The 5,415-nt window shown below is 41.1% G+C and overlaps 1 non-coding gene across 1 annotated transcript; it reads left to right on the top strand.

The window, feature by feature from the left end:
* The first annotated feature begins 4,935 nt into the window (after positions 1-4,935).
* Positions 4,936-5,039, top strand: LOC112719240 (small nucleolar RNA R71). The gene has a single exon (XR_003161549.1). It is a non-coding gene; the product is annotated as a small nucleolar RNA R71 (small nucleolar RNA).
* Positions 5,040-5,415: the final 376 nt, after the last annotated feature.

Genomic DNA, 5,415 nt, shown 5'->3' with positions numbered 1-5,415 from the left:
TTTGTTTAAGAAGGTGAAGTTATATCCAAACATCTAGGCATTCACTTTATTCAAAGCAGTAAACAGACAAACATACTAGAAATTTCACATAAAACTTAAATGACTTAAAATGAAAGAAAGCTCATAAAGACAATTCACAAACTATTATTTGATTATTAAGGAACAAGACCACCTCTCATTTGTTGCTTGGTTCTTCTTGATTCTTGGGGTCCTGCTTCTTCTTGCTTCTTGCCTCTTTTTGACCACTTGTACTTCCTTTGTCTTTTCTTATGAGCTTTGTCCAGAATCCAGCTTTTTTCACTGTTTCTTCCACTCCTTTCTCAAGGATCACTGCCTTGTTCATTTCTCCTTCTTTCCTCCCTTTGAAATACTCATCAAAAGCTGGGAATGCTGGGTCCATCTTGTGTAGATGTTCCCCTATGTAGTTAAGCTTGATTTGAGAACTGATGTTGTAATCAGCTTGAACTGCATATCTTGCATTCTGCAAAGTGGTGGCTTCCTTGATTGCCAAGATATTGACATCTTGGTGTTGGCATATGTGGCTGAGGGATTCCTGTAATTGTAAATTCTGTTCCCTTTGCAGATCTAGGAATCTTGATTCAAAGTTCCTTTGCATGTCCATCATTTTTAGGTGAAAGTCCTCTTGCCTCTCCTGAGACCTCATGTATTGTTGAGACATTCCTTCTATGATTTCCTGCATTCTGCTCATATCCATGGGGTCTCTGGGAACTTGTTGCCTTCTTTCTGGATTTCCTTGCTCTTCTTACTCTTCTTCTCCTTCTTGCTCTGCTTCTTGCTCTGCTTCTTGTTCCTCTTCTGCTTGTTGCCCTTCTTCATTTCTTCTTTTTGTATGTCTTGGAGCAATTGGGCCAAGAGTCATTCTGTGAGCAGTTATGGCCATTCCAGGATGTAGCCAATTAGGTCTTGCATCTTCAAGTGGTACTTGGGCCTCGATGCATAGTCTGATGATGGTGCTAGGGAAGTGGAGCCAGGAGTCAGGGTCACTTTTCTCACTAAACGCTTGTATCTGTTCAGCAATGAGTTTATGAACTTTGATCTCCCCTCCCATCATAATGCAATGTAGCAAGATGGCTCTTTTAGGGACTATTTCTGAAGAGTTTGCAGTGGGTAGGATGGATCTCCTAACTATTTCATACCACCCTTTAGCTTCAGGTGTTAGGTCTCCCCTTCTCAAGACTCTTGGAGCCCCTTTTGTTTTTCTCACCCATTCAGCTCTGATGGCACAAAGGTCTTCAGCAATAGTCGAATAGTCAGGTTCTCCTATCATCCTATCCTCATAACTTGCTTGGCTGAAACGTATGTTTTTCAGGCCAAGAGTTTTCATGATTGCCTTGGGGCTGAAGTCAACTTCCACCCCTCTCACATAGCTTTTGTATGTGGGTTCCACGGTTGGATCCTCCCTCACTGCATTTGCATAAAACTCCTTCACCAGGTTGATGTTGATTTTAGTGATTGGCTTAGTCAGGAGCTCCCACTTCCTCTTTTTGATCTTCTCCCAAACACTTGGGAACTCGTCCTTTTCAAGGTCAAAGGGAATCTCAGCTAGTATCCTTTTAGGTCTCATCCATTCGGCCTGAATCTCATGGAAAACTGATTTGTATTTCCATGCATCAAATTCCCTTTCCTCCTCCATTGGCTGCTTGTCTTTTCTTCTTTTGTGGCTAGATGAGGCTGCCATTGGTTCTTTAGTTTTGGCAAGTGACAAGCTAAAGTTGATAAGGTGAAGTAAGAAAGTATTGTTAGAAGTGTGGTGAGGTTGTTTTCGGCAAGAGATAGTTATGCTATGATGAAAGAATATGTGCAAGAAGGAGATTTGGTGGTGTGGAACTCGTTCCCCAAGTGGTTCTTTATAGTGCATGCAAGTGAAAAATGGACGGCTAGGGTGATTTGTGAAGGATGGCTTGATGGTAAATATATGAATTAGGGAGGAGGACGAATTGCTTTTCACTTTCTTGGAAGTATTCTGGGTGCATTAAGTTGTACATGTAGCTATCTTTTCATGCAGAACTTCCTTTTCCCATGTGTTAGTTTCAAAGACTTGTGAACTCCCTTTTTGACCAAGCACCGTACCTCCCCCTTTGTCTTTTTCCTCCATTCTTATCCTTCCTTTTGTACCTGCACAAACAAACAAATTTGCTATCATTTTTTTTTCGGTCCATGTGAATAATGAATAGTACTTGCACATGTTTTTCATTCTTTTTGAATTGTAAATCAATGATTGACTTCATGAGCTTATAGCCGTGACCTTTGTATGTATGCACACTTATTACTGGACACCAAACTTAGTGTTTGGTAATGTCTCCTGATGACATGAAATCCATGTTGGTTGTCCTTAATGAATGTGCATAATTCTAATAAATCATAGTCACTTTGGCTATTTGATCCTAAACAATTTTACTACCTAAAGTAATTGGAATCAAAGTATTAAAACATGCAAATGGTATACTTGTCATGAATTTCTAAATCCAGAGTAACTTCTTGCTTTTCATTAACTGTGTTCAAAGAGGAACACCAAACTTAATGTTTGGTTGTGCATCTTGAATGAAAGATTGAGTACAATTTTTGAATAAGATTTGGGGTGCCTTCAGGCACACCAAACTTAGAGACCAATTGTATTTTACATGCAATGTTTAGTGCACCTTATCAACAGTTGTTCTGAGGATTCAAGTTCATGCATAAGAAACCATGCTTTATTAGATGCAAAGCAAAACAATAAAGCGTAAGGATACTAAAACATGGGTTGCCTCCCATGAAGCGCTTCTTTAACGTCACTAGCTTGACGGTTGTCCCTTGTTAAGGTGGATTGTAGTGCTTGATGTCCTCTCCTCTCACTATGAAAACGTCCCCTTTTGATTCCTTCATGATTTCCAAATGTTCCATAGAAAGAACTTTCCTGATTGTGAACACTTGAGGGAGCTGGGAAGGAATGGTTTTGAGGCCAGTGGGATTGGCAGATAATGACTTGATATCACTTTATCTCCCGGAGAGAAACCTTCAGTGGGAATTTTCTTGTTTCTCCACCCTCTTGGCAATTTCTTTACAATTCTTCCCTCTCTCTTGAGGATTTCTTCATTGACCTTTATGCCAGGAGGATCCTTCTGATTTGTTTCTATTGATTCTTGTGGCTTTAACTCTTGCAATTCTTGTTTGCCTTCCAAAGACTGTTTCAAAGTTTCAGCTGCTGGATTGCTTTCCTCCAAACACAGATGGCTACTATCATCCATAGGCTTTTCAGGTTCTGGTTCAGGCTCAGATGCAGGTTTGAAAACATGGAAAATGAGCTGTTCATCATGTACTCTCAAAATTAGCTTTCCTTGTTCTATATCTATGAGTGCTCTAGCAGTGGCTAGAAATGGCCTTCCCAGAATGATAGGGTGTAGGTAACTTTCCTCCATGTCCAAAATGACAAAGTCTGTGGGGAAGAAATAATTTCCCACTTTTACCAGCACATTCTCAACTACCCCTTCAGCTTGCTTTTGAGTTTTGTCAGCCAATTGTATGATTACATCAGTGGATCTCACCTCATTCAGTTGTAGCCTCTTCATAAGAGTCAGAGGCATCACATTTATGCTAGCTCCTAGATCACAGAATCCTCTGTCAATTTTTGTTTCCCCTATGATGCAGGGGATATGAAAACTTCCTGGGTCTGTTTTCTTAGAGACTATGTCCTTCTTGATGAGTGCACTGCATTCTTTGTTCATTATTACAGTTTGTCCTCCCTTCAAAACTCTTTTCTTGCTCAGCAATTCCTTCAAATACTTGATATGTGTAGGCATCTGCTGGAGAATCTCAAGAAAGGGAATATTGATATGGAGAGACTTAAATGTCTCTAAAAACCTTGAATATGTTTTCCCTTTTTCACCTCCTCCTAACCTCTGAGGAAATGGTGCTTTTGGTTGGTATGTTTCCAGCATGCCTTTATTTTGCAGTTCCTTGGCTTGCTCAGTTTCACTTTCCTGCTTAGCTTCTTCCACACCTTCCTTCAAGATTTCTGGCTCATGTTCTGAGGGTCTGATTCCTTCTTCTTCTGAGACTTCCTTCAATATGGTGATGGCCTTGCATTCTTCCCATCTCACTCCCTTTTGTTCCCCTTTAGGATTCTTTTTTGTGTCACTAGGGAACACTGCAGTTGACTTGGGGGCCTGTTGAGATAGCTCTCCTACTCGAGACTCCATCCTCTTGAGTTTTTCACCATGGTTCCTTAAGGTAGATCTCACATCATCCCTAAAGCTTTTCAACTCACTTATGTCTTGACCCATGTTTTCTAACATTCATTCTATCCTGTTTAATTGATCTTGAAATTGTTGGTTCGGATTGGATTGGGCAGGTTGATTATTTTGGCCATGATATGGTGGTTGGGAGTAAGTGTTTTGTGTGGCTTGGTATGATCTTTGGTTGGAGTTTTGGTATGTGGAATTGTTATGTTGGTTGGGGTTGTAAGGTTTGTGGTTTTGTGGTTGGGTTTGCTGGTTTTCCCACCCAAAGTTTGGGTGGTTTTTCCAGCCTGGGTTGTAAGTGTTGGAATGTGGATCATATGGTTGCCTTTGTTGATTTCCCACATAGTTGGCCTCTTCCCAATCACCTCCTTCAGTGCTTCCTTCCTCTTGATCTTGTGTGTGTATTGCAGCCACTTGATTTGTTCCTAATTTCCTGGTGAGCTCTGCTAGTTGCTTGGCAAACACCTTGTTTTGGGCTAGAATTGTATCAACATGGTTCAGCTCCATGACTCCCTTAGTGTTGTGTCTCTCTGAAGCATAGTAGTACTCATTCTCAGCCACTGTCTCAATCACTTCAATGGCTTCTTCCACAGTCTTTTTCTTGTTCAATGAACCTCCTGATGAATGGTCTACAACCTTCCTTGATTCATAAGAAAGTCCATCATAGAAAATATGCAATTGCACCCAGTCATGGAACATGTCTGGTGGGCATTTCCTTGTCAAATCCTTGAACCTCTCCCATGCCTCGTAGAGAGTTTCACCATCTTGTTGTCTAAAAGTTTGAACCTCAGATCGAAGCCTATTGACCTTTTGTGGGGGGTAGAAACGTGCCAGAAACTTGCTTTCCACCTCATCCCAGGTTGTTAGGCTCCCCCTTGGAAATGATTCCAGCCACTTAGCTGCCTTGTCCCTAAGTGAGAATGGGAACAAGAGCAGTTTATAGGCATCTTCCTGGACTCCATTGGACTTCACAGTGTCGCAAATTCTCAGGAATTTTGTGAGATGTTGGTTTGGATCTTCATTAGCACTCCCACCAAATGAACAATGATCCTCCACCAGTGATATTAGCTGTGGTTTTAGTTCAAAATTGTTGGCCTGAATGGGTGGTTTCTGAATGCTGCTACCACAATTCCCAGAGGTTGGGTTTATGTATGAACCAAGAACCCTCCTCTCGGGA

The sequence above is a fragment of the Arachis hypogaea genome, chromosome 10 (assembly GCF_003086295.3).
Source record: "Arachis hypogaea cultivar Tifrunner chromosome 10, arahy.Tifrunner.gnm2.J5K5, whole genome shotgun sequence".
NCBI lineage: Eukaryota > Viridiplantae > Streptophyta > Magnoliopsida > Fabales > Fabaceae > Arachis > Arachis hypogaea.
Note: the sequence above shows the minus strand (reverse complement) of the source record. Positions and strands in the feature narration are given on the sequence as shown.